At 43.6% G+C, this 15798-nt stretch overlaps 1 protein-coding gene across 7 annotated transcripts in view; it reads left to right on the top strand.

Moving 5' to 3' along the window:
* znf536 (zinc finger protein 536) overlaps positions 1 to 15798 on the top strand; it is a 322643-nt gene that overhangs the window by 40570 nt on the left and 266275 nt on the right. For all 7 annotated transcript variants that reach the window (XM_079554661.1, XM_079554656.1, XM_079554657.1 and 4 more), the window contains exon 2: positions 3544 to 3636. The gene's annotated coding sequence lies outside the window, so the exon portion shown is untranslated. The remainder of the gene's footprint in view (positions 1 to 3543; positions 3637 to 15798) is intronic.

The raw sequence follows: 15798 nt of genomic DNA, 5'->3' as shown, positions 1-15798 counted from the left end.
GGGATTTTAGCACATTCCATTGAAGATTAGGCACATCTGTTGTTTTGTGTATGTGCTTGAAAAGGCTACATGTGACTGTGACTGGGGAGATTATTAGCGCCGGTGATTTTGGCCTCTCCGTGCGCGGCGTAAAAAAAAAAAAATCTGTACATGTACGAAACACAAGTGCATGTCCGTATACTCTCCTACACGTCTGCATGTGCGTGACTGCACCGAGACTCCAGCCAGCGGCCTAAATAACCTACTTTTGTCTGACAGCAGCATCAGTCGTTGAGGTGCACATATGCAGAAAGCTATTTGGAAAGGCCTCCTCGTAGCTGTCAGCTTTTATTATGCGCTGAGGTGTCATGTTTGTTAGGAAGCTGAGTGCAGATGGCAGAGTGGAAGAAATGGATCACTAATTTTAACAATGATTAATGAACAGAGATGGAAAATGAATTACATCGGACTATTGGAGGCAAGGAATATTTTCTCTGAAAATGTTAACTTGGGCTGCCAGGCAGCGGGCCGTGCGGTGGGAGTATATTGAGACGGGGGGGAGGGGGCGGGGGCTGTTTACTTGTATGTTTGTGTGTGCGTGCGTGCTAAGGTGCATTTTTCCCTTCACATCTTTTGTAGAATCAACACTTCACTGCTCTTGCCTATTACTTTACTGTTCGCCTGCTTAAACACTGGCGCTTTATACACATTGTTTTCCCCCTGTGTGCACTGCGCTAGCACACTCTTTAATAAGGTAAACACAGCAAAGGTTACACTGTCTTAAAACGTTAGCCTTTTTCATTACTGCAGACTGCGCTTTAATATCAAATCATAGATGTTGCACATTCGATCAAGTGTCAGTAGCTTCAGCTGTGATATTTCACTCGGCGGGAACAATTACCTGTCTGCCCCGCTTCCCTTTGAGCGCTGTCTGCGAACCTCTTTAATAACGCCGCATTTAGGCTGATTATAAAACAGCAATTAACCGCTATTTAGGAGGGAAAATGCACTTTTAAAGCAGCGCTGCCCTTTCAACCGACCCACGCGAGCTCCGGCAGTGCATTGAAACAACACCGCACTGAGCACACATACATCATATTACGCCTCAGAATCTCCTATGACAGAATCAAGCGCCGACGTGACATTCCTTATTGCGTGTGATCTGAGAGCTGCTTTCTAACGTCAACCTGTGCCCCCCCCCCCCCCACCCCCCTCAGCCTCCATCAACCCGGTGTCTCTGTCGAGGTTCGTCTGGTGGGCGGTTTTGCGCTCCATGCTTTAATAGGTAGATGTGAACTATTTTAAATTTAATTAAGGGCCTGATGGGAAATTCGTAAAAAGGGAGAAAACAGAGCGACTTCTGGCAAGTGCGAGTGTGTGTGAGCGAGCGTGCGCGATTGTGCGAGCGCGAGAGAGAGAGAAAGAGGGAGCGAGCTCAGGTTACGGCAGCATATGCTAAGCACTCGCAAAACATACACAATGCCTTTGGTGAACAAGGTAGTCGCTATGCCCCTGGGAGCCAATTTAGTTTGTGACTTAAGGCAACGTTGTGGAGTAGTGTGAGGGGAGCGCGTGTGTTGGCGTCTATTGGAGTTCTCCTCGGGATGCTGCCTTGGAGGAAAAAAGAAAAAGATAGTGCAGTTTGGATCTGGGTGGCCCTCCTGGAAGACCCTCCACATCTGTGCAGCCCCCCCCCCCTTCCCTCTGCTTCCCCAATATCCAGAGAATTCAGGTCCTCTTTTTAAACACTGCCATGTTAGTAATTGCAGACACGGATTGAATGTCTTCTAGTTGACTGATTAATTAAAATTTGCCAAAAGCTATATAAAAAGTACAATTCGAGAGAGACCATTGGTTGTCTGAATCTAGAAATGACCAGCTCTATCGATTTAGTGGACTCTGATATAAAATGTATATATAAATATATCACCAAGATATCAATATATCAATATATCAACACAATAGTAGGTGACACAATAGTTGCATTTTTTCCCCCGCAAAATCACTGAGGTCTTCTGTTTGACTGAGATTAACACATTTATTTCCTGATAAAGCCAAAAACAAAACAAAAAACAAAAAGGGAAACTTAAGAATATGCAATAGTTTAGTTTGAGTCATGATCTTCCTAGTTTAGTTCCATTTTAGTCTTGTTTTGCCACAATTTGATGAAAACATTTCCAAGGATTTTTGCTCAAATGTTATGGAACATACAGTGTTCAAATGGTTTTGTAACATATTGTTAATGCTTTATTCAAAACAGCTTTCGAATATATGTAATACTTAATACTAAATACACCTAACAGAACAGAATCCAGCAATGCAATTTGTGGATCACCAAAACAAGTTTTCTTTTTCCGGTACAAACTCCACAATCCTTTTGGTTATTTAAAGTTGTTCAACATGTTAGTTAACATTTTTTTTACAGGACCTAGCATAACACATCACTTTGAATTTTCATTGGCTATACTAGTCTATCTGATAATCATTTTTAAAAAAGAGCGTGATTGACATGCATTCATTCGCTTTGCAATGCAAAAAAGAAACAGCAATTTCGCACTTAAGATTCACGTCAACATACAAAACAGGAACCGTCGCCGATTATTATCTTAGCAAACTCCGACAGGTTTAAGTAAATGTCACAAAGAATGAAAAGTAAACCGAGGGAGTTTTCGGCAGCTGTAAGGAAATATGAATTTTAAACAAAGCTTAGTTTTTGAAGTGGGAGCGCGGCACAAACTTCATATCCTCTGTGTTTACCTCTGCGTTCCATTCTTCTTTAAAGGGGAGTGGCAGCCTTCTCCGTGCATACTTTGTGCCGACTTGATTATTTTTGTGGAGTTTAGCGGCGGGGCTTCAAGGCTGGATCACATAACAGCTCTCTGCTCTGCTGTGTGGGCTTCACTGGCAGCTGGGAGATGAGAGCTTCCTGTTTTTATTTACCGTGGTGCTATTTTTCCCGTAAACCATATTATAGACAAAGACTCCTGGATGATGCTCCTTTTCTATGACGTAACACATGTAATGCCGTAGCTTGAAGATGGTAATGACTTGGGTTTTGCTTTGATGCTTTTAAGTCCCTAAAGGAAGATCTGTCACCTGAATTTGAACTACCAAGTCAATAATGCATTTTCACACATGGATCTTCCAGATCTTAGCCCCATTGAGAGTCTTTGGGACGTGCTGGAGAAGGCTTTGCGCAGTGTCATGATTTCCATCCATCCATCCATCCATCCATTTTCGGCCATGGTTCAAACCGGGCCTGTTGGTCTCTCATAAGGGGCTGAAAAATGATTGATTTACATCTCTTCTTCTTCGTCTGCTGCAAGCCTTGCTCGACCAGGTGTCTCAAGTGATCTCAAACCAACAATCAGTCCAAAAGAGTGATATTGAACCTTATCTATGTCTATGTGATTACCAGTAAACATGCGAAACGGGAAATCTTAACACAGGAACTCCCAGAAATGGCTGAATTCGCGTGGGTTGGTATAGCATGTTGTCGCAAACTTGTCGCGCCTCAAATATCTCTAACCGTGAATTTTCCCCCGGTGTGTGTTGTGTTTGCAGATCTGGATTCGTCTCTCCAACGCCTTCTGTTCGGAGCTGTCCCGCGAAGCGTCTTCCCTGACATCCGCCGTTCCGATCGGGTTCGTCAAACAGGTACGATCGCACCCATCGATCGGGCGCTAAAGAGAGCGGAGGATATTAAAGGTGTCTGTCACATTCACTCTCGCCCACACACCGAACGCGAACACGTCGTTTGTTTTTGTTTATCTGCGAAAAGTCTATCGGATGGGCTGACTGGTTTGGCGAGGCTTTCCGTCAGAGAGTTATTTGCCTCTTTAGCAAGCGATCTTCTCAAGTAAAATGTAATAACTTCGATTCATAATGACAGGTAAAGCCTTTTCTACTGATACTGATTTATTCATGCTTGTCTAACGGGATGGTGGTTAGAGCGTTTGGCCACAGCTCCAAAGGTTGATGGTTCCATGCATCTCCGACTTGCGGCATCTACTGTCGCTTCGTGTCCTTTGGCGCGACACTTCAACCAACTTTGCCAATGAGTGAATGTTCTGTTTGAGTGTGCGCCATTGGTGTGCTTGGAAGGGCCTTTTCTTTTTGCTCACTGGCCACAGTATAGCAACACTTTATTTAGAAATGGATTGATTCTTGCTGTATGTACATAGAGTTATCTACATCAGTGGTTTTCAAACTTTTCACATCAACCGTCCAAGTACCACAAGGCCCTGGATCAAGATCAGATCAAGTCAGGTATCTAGGCCCAGCGCATGTTTAATTCTCTCACTATAAACAAAGCAGATGTAGATTTTGTTAAACTAAAGTGGCCAAAGTTGCTTGTGAGAGTAGAGGAGTTTACCTGTTATCTGCCATCTTAGGGTTAGGAATAGAGTTAGCAGCTATCCAAATCCCACAGCATATTGTCAGGAGAGCTTACAGCCTATATGTCAGTGTGATACCTCATTTGAAAGCCAAGTCCTTCTAGTTTCGAAAAGTATGTGTGAGATATGAGAAAGTGAAACACAACTTAGATGACATTTGCCGTTCCGAACCCTAATCATAACCCTAACCCCTAACCCTAGACCCCTGATCAGGGGGATGGCAAGTTACAGGTTAACGATGACTAAAAATGTCTTCTGTTGAGTTTTTTGAGAGAAAATTGTTCATAGGATGAAGTGTTCTGCCCAATGACACAACAGCATAAGCACAGAGTTAAACTGGGATCCAACCACCAGTCTTCGGGTCATAGGGCCACTGTCGCCCGGGAAAGATGTTCTGTATCCTTCCCCTTTTGTTAGCAGTGCACCTTTAAAAAAAAAAAACACACTCCCCATTCTCTTCTAATATGGAAGCTATTACGTTGTATGTTATTCTTCATTACTCCAGGAATTCAGCTTTGCAACCTACTTCCTCTCGCGCTAATAACAATCCTTCATGAGCGCATGTGCAATTTAACAATAATAACGATATGAAATTATCAAACCATCACGTTTATACCGTGTAATGATGGACAAAAGTTTCCATATGAGCTCGTATTATGAACGGCCCTTTGCTTGTCACGAAGCCAGAACGCCTTCAAACCTTCGAGCAGACAACACGGAGATGGAGTTGACGTGGATAACAGGTGCGAGCCATTTACGGAAGGAGAAGGCCCCATCTTTCCTCAATCTTATGGGGGCTTGTGTGAGCGATGGAAGTCTAGGTGACAGGTACAAGTGAGGGTGAGTCTTGGATGGCTCACTTGGCGCGCTTGTCTGTAATCAGTGCTGCTGTAGTCCGTAAACCCCCAATCCCATGTGTAGGATGGAGAGAGCTAACCGAAGCCCATGATTCATACATATGTCAAGGTACAGATGAGGAATTTAGTAGATACATAATAAAATCAAAGTACAGCAGGTCCGGTGTCATTGCGTAAATGGTTCCTTTGGGGGGACATTCGTTAAAAGGCCTACAATAGGGTCACCTCTGGGGTCAGGACTCCTCTGAAAAAGGACAACAACTTAAATCTCAGTGGGACTTTCTTGGTTAAATGAAAGATAAAGACAAATAAAAGGAAAGAAAGATACAGCTGGTGAAAACGGCAAAGAAACTTGAGGGCCCGTTTTCGCCGAAAGATGCAGACTCCAACTGTCCAATCTTGTACTTAACAATATTTTAGCTTTTAGAGTGATTTTTGAATACCCAAATTCTAGACTGATTTATTAAGTTAAAACAGCTGAAATTGAAAAAAATGTTTACAATGTACTATCCAATCTGTCTCTATTCATTATATAGATTTCGTCACAATTTTGACCATATTTTTGCATTAAACGCCTAATCTTTATAAGACAAAACTAAAGTAGATTAATATAATGTAGAGTCTCGACTTAATCTGTAAAAGTGCAAAACAAAATAAATACATGTGGTTTTCAACAAAGCAAGTGAACGTTTGTTTAGTGGCCACAAAATCAGATATAAGAATGACCACATCGCCCTGTTCCCCATATTCTCCATATTCTCCAACCAAACCCACAGTTACAGGCCCCTCATGCCCCCATCGGGCCACTTCTAAACATACTTTCCCTGCATGCCTGCTTTTGTGCTTATATCTGCACCCGCCTCTATTAAAAACCCCACACACTGTCTTTCTCCTCCTCCTGCTCTCTCCAGTAATTACTCGTCCGCTCCGCTCTCTGTTTTCTTTTTAATTCGCCGTCGTCCGGAGACTCCACTTTCGCAGAAATAGAGAAAAAGAGGTTGGGGTCAGGCCGGTTTGTAAAAATTGATTGCTTGTAAAGTGCTAATCAATGGAAACCTTTTCTCTTGGAACTGGAAAATTCATGTTATAACATTTTATTGAAAAAGATTCGCCGCGGTTTCAGATGTATAAGGCAGCTGTCCCCCTGGCCTGTGTAAAACATCAGGCCAGTAAAGGCATGCCTTTAACTGCGCGTGTAAACTTAAGATAGTGCACATATGAGGGAAACAGACAGGGTTTGGGGCTTATGTGTCAATAAAGGCAAGAATAAGAGCAAGTCAAGATCGTGTTATGTGGGAAAGAATGTGCAAGACAGTGATTCAAAAATCCTCATGAAGATAAGACTTCTAAGGCTAATGCAAATTTGGGTTGTAAATTGGTTGATTTAGCAATGACTTATAATGATACAGTTTATATTTTTGGGCTCTTTTTTAAATGAGACATTTTGTGCACATTTTATAACTACAACTGCGAATGCCAGCTAGTTTGAACATTGTCTTGGCCCACAACTTTGACTAAACTGCTCTCTGTATTGCTTGCTGTTATTTCACTTAAAGCAGTAATAAGTAACTTGTTTACCTTAATAAATAATTCTTTCATCTCTCTCTGGTGTCTGGCCAGAAAACCATGCTTGCAACTTCCCTGCATTGGGTCGGAGGCCCCAATACACACTAATGGAACCACGAAGAAGAAGCTAACAGGCTAACGGGCAAAGCTAACTGTGGGCTAGCGTCACTTAAACAGTATTTACAGCCACATTTGAGTGAAAAAAAATATCTTAATTGTGTAATTGGATGTACAATATCCCTCTCTCCCTTTGTCTTTGCTGTCAGCGTAGTATTTACTCTCACGGACAATTAATGAGTAAAAAAACGTAACATGCTACGACACCTGCAGTAGCGCTTATGGCTTCTAGGGGCATGAGTTACTTAGTACTGCTTTAATAACAAGCATTATCACATTTCAAGATGCATTTAACTAACTTGGCACAGCGGTTAGGGAGCTTGCCTCGCAGCAAGAGGTCCCGGGTTTGATTATTAGTTTAATTTTATCTTTATGGCCCAATGAGAGTGTACAAGACTTTTTTTTTTGGGGGGGGGGGATGTAAAGTGCAATATGAATAAAATTAAGGTAGCATATTCTTCCAGTGCCTATGGAGGTTTCCTTCAGGTGTTTCAGTTCCCCCCTTTACCTTAATAAATAATTATTTCATCTCTCTCTGGTGTCTGGCCAGAAAACCATGCTTGCAACTTCCCTGCATTGGGTCGGAGGCCCCAATACACACTAATGGAACCACGTACACTGTGTGTACACTAGTGTCCCTCTGGGCCCAGAGCCCAGAGGGGAAGTCATGGATGTGAACAGGCCACATACAATTGAATGTTTGAGTGTTTCTGTGCATTTAATGACATGCACAGTCCCTACAATTAGATCTACAAGTAGCATAAGTAGTTTCGGACCCCATTTTTATTTTATGAATGCATTTTTTCCTGTGTCTCAGATATCAGACGTTATCTCACTTCTATTCCCATGCAGGAATCATAACATGTGCCGTTTTCAAAAGTCACATAAAGGCCAATAGGTATTATCAAAATAGACAATGTTTTTTTTTGACGCGCTTTGTAATCAGCGGGTTGACTTTTCCTTCATTTCCCAGAATGCCTTTTGATTAAGGTCATGAACTTTGAGTGTCTTGCTCTAATTCGAAATGAATAGGTTGCGTTTGTAAATGACAAAGCCACACCTGTTACACAAAGGCTGCTTGACTTCTGCTGCCACGGCATTGTCACCAGAACAGTAAGTTTTCCTCCCGCACAATGGTTGAGTATAGATTGAACACAAGATATGGGGGAAAAAAATATAGATTGCGGATGTAGATTTTTATTCATCGTAAAATGGGAGCAGAAGAAAACAAGCTGCTCTTTGCCTGAATGTATTGCAAGATTCAATGATTCTTTAATATTCCAAGGCTATGACTGTCACAAGTGCATTAGAGCAATTTTGTTAAGTTTAAAAAACAATAAACCTCTTTCCTGGAATAAATCTTTATTAAAACATCTAGCAAAGGATGGTTTTGCTCAAAGAAAAAGTGTCTTTCAGGTATGAGCATCAAAGAACTAATATTGAAAAAAATGAAATGTTCCTTAATCCCAGCAATAAACGTGATTTTTTTTCTCTCAAAATGACTCACACTTCGGTAAAAAATATTTGTTTGGATACTGGAACGTTGCTCCATTTTCTCCTGTTTCTATAAACAACCTTCTCAAAAGGGGAAGCGGGTGCCTGGGCGGAGGGCTGAGAAGGGTCCATTTTCTCACCGTTACCTCTTGAGTGGAGTTGGGTTAAGATTGTCATGTTGTGTGCCCTCCTTCCCGCTGGTCTAAATAAGGCGTGATTGGCATCTCTGCTGTGGTATCTCTCTCCTGACAGCCTGCAGTTGATGGAGGAGTGGCAGCCTTGGTGCGAGTTAATGATTATAATTATTTAGCTTTTTTTACATTGTGGGATAATTATTTAAGAGGTTCGCGTAATCAGTAAAGAGAGATTAGAGAAAATCCGCATGCTAACAGATGGTACTTGGCTGTTGTTGCTAGTTTGAAACCCAGTGCAGATCAGAAATGATAAAACATGTTGGTGTTTTCATAAATCATGGTACAATACAGTGCATTTGAAAATGCCGTAATGAGGAGATCCAGTGGCCGGCCGAGTGTCCCACTAACACACATATGTGTTCAGTGTGCACGGGGAGAAGTGGCACAGAGGAGCGGCCTGCTGGTTTACTAAAACAGATTCACAAAAACTAAACAAACAGGACTCGACCAAAGAGGCCGGACCCTGTGACTTTATCTGTCAGCACCAGTGTGGCCTGGCAGATTGTTCACAGGCAACCCACTTCACATGCAACCCAGGGGTCAGAGGGGGTCGCAGTGTGCTTTAATAGGTCATACAGGGTTTCATTGTGGTGACATCAACAACTACAGATCTCAAAGCGCTCCTCGCAGCAGCACTGTGTATAACTACATGCTATTGTGATAAATGTGAATGAGGCAGATGAATCTAAAGTAAAGCACTTGCTCCCTGGGTCGGCAGAGGAGAACACCAAGGCCGCTGGCCTACATTCCTCACTAATTGTATAATTGGAAAAGCTCTCCAAATGAGCAAGCAAGCCCCCTCCACAAAGCACCTTCCCCCTACTCACTTAACACCCCCTCAGCACACATACACATGTACATGCACGCCCTTCAAAGCAAATCACAAAAGAGCATTTTGGGAATAATAATAATTTCAAAAAGCGTCCATTATTAATCCCACACACTACAGCTCTGGCAGCAGCTAGGCTAGTTAGCACACAGGGCACTCCCTCTGTGCGCACACACATGCATATTATTTCAATTAACTGAAGCTGGCAGCGAAACTCCGAGGTACAGAAGTAAACTCCTCTAGTGCACATCTCAGACTGTGATAAATAAATGGTATTAAGGCCAATCTGGATGATCTACCTGAGCGCGCCTTAGCGCTCGTATTTTACTGTTAGCACCAGCTCATGGTCAAATTGAATTTGCTGATTTATGTCCTGTGCCACACACGCTTCATTTACATGGATACAGACAGGGGATAGAAAGATAGGAAGATAGAAGGATAAAGGGACAGAAAGATAGAAGGATAGGGTTAGACATGAAGTCTAACGGGATTGTGGGGTGCTGTTAAAACGAAGCCGTTAATTAATGCTATTGATCGGCAAAAAAATTGAGGCAAATGTGATTTGCATACAGCCTGAGTGATCAATGCATTAACCGATTTTTTATCCCTCTGAAATCAGATTTCCTGAGTTTTCAAAGTGAGAGAGAGAGTTCAGACTAATGTGGATCGATTAGGCCTCTCTCAGACAAGAATACAAAGCATTTTATTAGCCGCTGAAGGGTGAGACATCCAGACACAAGACATAGTTTAACGTTATGTTTTTATGTCTTCCTTGAATAAAAACACACTGCACCGCCTTCCCCCGCCTTTATAACTTACTCTCTTTAAAAGCTTCTTTCACATCCCCCTTTGCACATATTGTAGGCTCTGCAAACGTGGTAATAAAGTGATATTTCTCCAGGGCTAAACAAAATCTGTTTTCTAAAAGGCAACAATGTAAAAAAGGCAGAAAAATAAACATGACAACAATAACAACAAGGGCACCAGAACGCGCACCAAACACGGGAGGTGTTAAAAAACGCAATATGTTGCTTTTCACTCCCCCCCACCCTCCGTCAAGAGCAGCTTATTATAGCGTATTGATTTATAAAGCTTTAAATGTGATCCTCCATGTCCAAGTCAAGGGCAGAGAGTGAGAGGGAGAGAAAGAGCGAATGAGCGAGTGGAACAGACGAGTGAAGAAGACGAGTGCAGAGGAGAGGCAGGAGCGGCGCGTCCACGACATGGGGAAGTGGCAGCAAGGCATTTTCAGAGGCGCTCGGCAACACAAAAGGGTAATTGTTTTAGCCCAGATGTTGCTTTCGCACAACAAGCAGGATACAATGTTCCTACCGAGCTGATGAGCCCAATCAGTGAAATGATTAAAAATTGATTTTGTCCCTGTAATTACAGTATGTAAACTACTTAGCCGGGATTGCAAAGGAAGTGATTTTCTAATTACGTATATACTCTGGTGTCTAATGATTGGTTTTTTGAAGTAATGAAGAGAGGGTCCTAACGACTCCACTGTGTTGTCGAAGGGAGACGGGAGGAGAATGGGGGTAGCGTCGTTAAGGGCAAGACGGCAGGCTACAATACACAAGAAAGAGAACGCGAGAGAAAGAACGAAAGACAAAAATGACTGTGAGGGAGGGGGGGTGGGCGAAATTGAATTTTTGCCAACCCGTAGCACGCTAACACGGAGGGGCCCTGTGTTGGTTTGCACGGGATCTGGGAGGCTAAGTGGAGGCTGTGACTTCCTCATTGGGGGCGACCAGGGACTAACCAGGCCCGGCAATCTGGACGCGGCAATTAAACCCCCCCGGGAACGGGAATGAGAGATCAGGACAGAGCACTCACACACACACACACACGCAAGCACCGGCGATGGTAAAGAGCGGGCGCAGGCAGGGTCAGCGCGGACATAAGTATAAAGACCTCCCGCTCCTACTGAACTAAAGGGCAGCTTTCATTAACAGCCTGTGACACAGCGGAGAGATGGATCTTCACAAGGGGCGAAAATTACAAAAGCTCCGGTTGTGAGAACGGCTTCCGCTAGAAAATACTTGGTGCTGCAAGTGGGCGGTGGGTAAAGCGGGCAAAGCGTACGGCAGTCCCTTTTGTCATATCCAAGAAGAGACAAAGACCAGTATGATCAGATTCAGAAAACTTTATTGGTCCCAAAGGTCAATTCATATGACGTAGCCTAACACATCACGCTGTGTGTCAGTCCCAACAGTTCAGACAAGATCAGCAATAGTTCTATGACAATACATTTCAAATCGTCAGTAATACTTAACAAACACACTCCCTTCAGAATTCAACAGTTCAGTGACAGAAGAGTTGGAGAAACGATATGTTTTCTGAGAAGGAACAGAGTGCAGAACATGGAGACACATCTCGCCTTCTGTTGGTCTCTTTGTGATTCCGACGTTACCTGGATGAAACTGTTATCATCTATTGTCGGTGCAGTTGGTGAGGTCTATGTTCAGCAACGCTATGCACTCAAAGAATGAGATCAGCTGATGACCAGAACATCCTGAATGACCAGGTTATTCCATCAACAGGTTTCTTCTGGGCATATTCCAAGATGACAATGCCAGGATTCCCTCAGACTCACATTGTTCAGGGTGCAAGAAAATAATGTGCACACATGGATTGGCCACCAACCATCGTCCAGATCTCAACCACATTGAGGATCTTTGGGATGTGCTGCGGAAGATCTTGGTGAAAAATGAATGCAACACTGGATCATTTGACATTGCAGGAGCTTACTGAACTAATGCCACAGTGCTGTAATCAAAGCTATGGCGGTTCAACAAAATATCAAAGCGTGTGACCTTTCGTTGTAGCGTCAGGCAGTTTATCTACAATAATTGGAGAAAAAAAGTTATACATTTTGGACAAAAGCACACGACCCACTAAAAATGGTTTCCTGACCCACTTTTGAGTCCTGAACTATGAGTGAGGACCAACTACTTAAGACCCACATAGCCAAAACAAACTATTGCAAGGTAATATATGTCATAGTCAATACCAGCAGACACTTAGTCTTCCTAAAACTGTGTACTTCCTAATCCTGGGACAACTCAATTCTTACCTCTCCCTTCACTTCGCAACCCACAATTTCATTTTTCCCCCCCATTTTTCGGTCGATGTTGTAAAACCGCTCCTGTCGCGTGTCACTTGTGTAAAAAAAAAAAAAAAGATCTGAAGCTTGTCGGACAAGCATTTTTGTACCTCTCCATCATGTCGCCCTTTCCCTCCTCGCTCCCCTCTTTACCTGTCAGCTTCCATTTGATGTGGTGTCAGCCGCTCGAACTCTGACCCCGGCTGTAAATTAGCGTCAAAACACTACATCCCCTCCGTACCCGCTGCAATGTGCCACAGCGGTGCGACGAGCCAAGTGGGTCTATCAGTGGAGAGTGCAGAGATAAGCTCACGGGGCCCGTACTGGAAGAAAGACGACATCAATCATACAGGAACTGGCTGTTGCTTGGTACTTCCTGGCGTAAAGAGGCTACTTTTTGGACAAGACTTTTGAGATGTCTACCATGTCGGTGTCCCTTCTTCGAAAACATATCCAGAGGGGTTCGTTTCAATTGATAGATCTCCACAAAGAAGTCATGAGGACAGAATCGTCTAGACTAGCAAGTGTTTGACTATGAAACACGAGCCTGTTCAAAGTTCACCTGAGAAAACAGCATTGATGCCATATGTTCAAATGTTGCTTCTTCATCTAAAACACACCTGGAATAGCTTCTTTCATGTCAAAGTAGTCCTGTATTCTCACACACTTAGTTTAATGAGTCCTTTTACCATGAAACCCCACATACCGTTGACCAATAGACAAGCCATTTTCACTCAAATACTCTTTCATCCCTGGATTCCGCAATTCCTTTTTGGGGTCCACATCGCCATTGTTTTCTCTTTTCTGCAAAGAGCCGCACACCAAATTCAATTGTGTACGTTTAACACAAGTGTGAGGACTGAACCGGGGGGAAAAGCAGCATTAAATCAGGACTAAATCGGTTCTTAAACTAGGTCGTAAAGATGTTCAACAGGCCGCCTTTCTAGAGAACCAAAGAACCACTTTGTAGTCCAAACAGTCGTTAAAAAAAAAGCCCTGCCATTTTCTTATCTGCAACACTTTCATATACGCTGTGCTTTTACGGAGAAATGCAGAAATTGAGGATTTGCAAACATTAATAAGTGACAAAAGATATAGAGAAGCCGGGGGAACAAAATGCTTTTGTAACGACGCCGGTATCGCCACGTCTACTCCTCTGACACAGCTGATTGTAAGAGAAGCCGATAGCGCAGACGGCGTACGCCCTTTAATAATTCATTTACTTAGGCTATGATCTATCATTTTGTACCTTTTGACATGCGATATTGAAATTTAATATTGCATCGATACAAATGATGTATTGCCGGTCGCCTTTGCAGTGGGGATTGCGAAGGGATCCCGGCAAATTGTTCTTTTTGGCTCGTCTTACTTTCTGCTCTCTTCTCCGAAACGCCGCATTGTGCTCCCGGAGAATGGCACAAGAGGGGGAAAAAAAAATAAAACATCTGTCTCTTTTTTTCCCCCCTCCTTTATCCTAGCCTTTGATATGTGTGTTTAAAAAAAAAAGTGACAAGTTAAAATGCTTTGGGAAGAAGTCGAGTCAAGAGAGGATTGCGGAGTTGAGAGAAAGAGAGAGAGAGAGAGAGAGAGAGAGCGGATGCATAAGGCGCGCGGGGAACATGACAGGGCTGGCTGAGGGAGTCGTCAGCCCTTGTCGAGCTCTTTGACACGGCTCTTTAGTGCGCGCAAATCCCACAGGCGACGCGGGGAGAGGGGAGAGAGATAGGTGTAAGGGAACTAAAGGCAAGCGGCATGGTGTCAGTCGGCAGCGAGAGCTCTCCGAATGCTGCGCTTCAGATAGAGAGGCAGAGATACTGGGAACAGCGGCCTCCTGTCAGTCTGCCGTTAGATAATACATGTCAGAGGATCCCCCAGCACTGAACGGAAGCTCGCGACCGGGAGAAAGGCAACCAAAACAACACGCTCGACGCGCTTTGTTTCCACGTTCTGAAGAAAGACATAGCAACTTATTTCAGTTACTTTTGATCAGATGACGTGGGATTGATGTAGATATTCAGGTATTTTAATTGTAATGCGTTAAAGGAGCAGGCCACAGTTTTTCCATTCTGAGATATGTTCTTACCTGAGCTTAGACGAGTTGATACGTACCTGTCTGGTCTTTGTGCCCGTGGAAGAGTGTGGTCGCTTCTAGCTTCACCCCCGTTTGGAGCTATAGGAATATACTGGGAGAGGCCAAATGCTCTCCCAGTATATTGGAGAGCATTTGGCCATTGTGCGTGACTGAAGGCACACAGTTCTTCCATACTGTGATATGTTCCTACCTGAGGTTAGACGAGTTGATACATACCTGTCTGGTCTTTGTGCGTGCCCGTGGAAGAGCGTGGTAGCTTCCAACTTCACCCCCGTTTGGAGCTATAGGAATATACTGGGAGAGGCCAAATGATAAAAACATCTTTGGTCATTGTGCGTGACTGAGCGCACGCATAAAGACCAGACAGGTACGCATCAACTCGTCTAAGCTCAGGTAAGAACATACCTCAGTATGGAAAAACGGTGGCCTGTTCCTTTAATACACTAATTTAAATGGTCACCTTTGTATAGCACTTGTCGACCTTCAATAGGGCACTCAAGGAGCTTTACATCATGGAATCACACACCTATTCACACTCCTGTTCATGCACCAGTGTCAGACACTGGAGGCAAAGTGGGTGAAGTGTCTGGCCCAAAGTCACAACGGCAGTGTGCACCGGCGGGATTCGAACCGCCACCTTCCATTCACGAGACGATCCACTCCACCCATCTGCACCACTGTCGTCTCTTAATTTAATGAGGAGAGGATGTGAAGAAACATACAGAAGACGCACATGTCCTTCCTACTTCACCAATTGTTCTCGAGGCCTTATCAGGGGTGTCCAAATTTTGGTTGGCATCTTGCTGACTTGGCCCAAAATTCAATCGGTCAAATGAAACCAGGTCATCGGCAAAAGTTGATTCACATTAGCATATGCCGGGCTTGAATCACCTGCCACAGGGGCAACGTCTGGACTATGGGCCAAATGCGCCCTCCCCTAGATCTATCTTCAGGAGGATTTCGAGAAATAAGGGTATACAAAGAGCGGATATCAAAGGGGTGTTAAAATACTCTAAAATGAATAAGAATGCTTGAGTGAAGATTTTGCAGGGGAAGGGCTCTCAGACCCCATGTGAGCATGTGAGGAAGAACATTGCAGTTTGTACGAGGCACCACCAACCTTTGACTTGGACACGATCAGGCTGCAACCAAGAACAAACCTTG

Source organism: Gobius niger (assembly GCF_951799975.1).
Source record: "Gobius niger genome assembly, chromosome: 4".
NCBI lineage: Eukaryota > Metazoa > Chordata > Actinopteri > Gobiiformes > Gobiidae > Gobius > Gobius niger.
The sequence above is the reverse complement of the archived record's forward strand: the minus strand, read 5'-3'. Positions and strand labels throughout refer to the sequence as shown.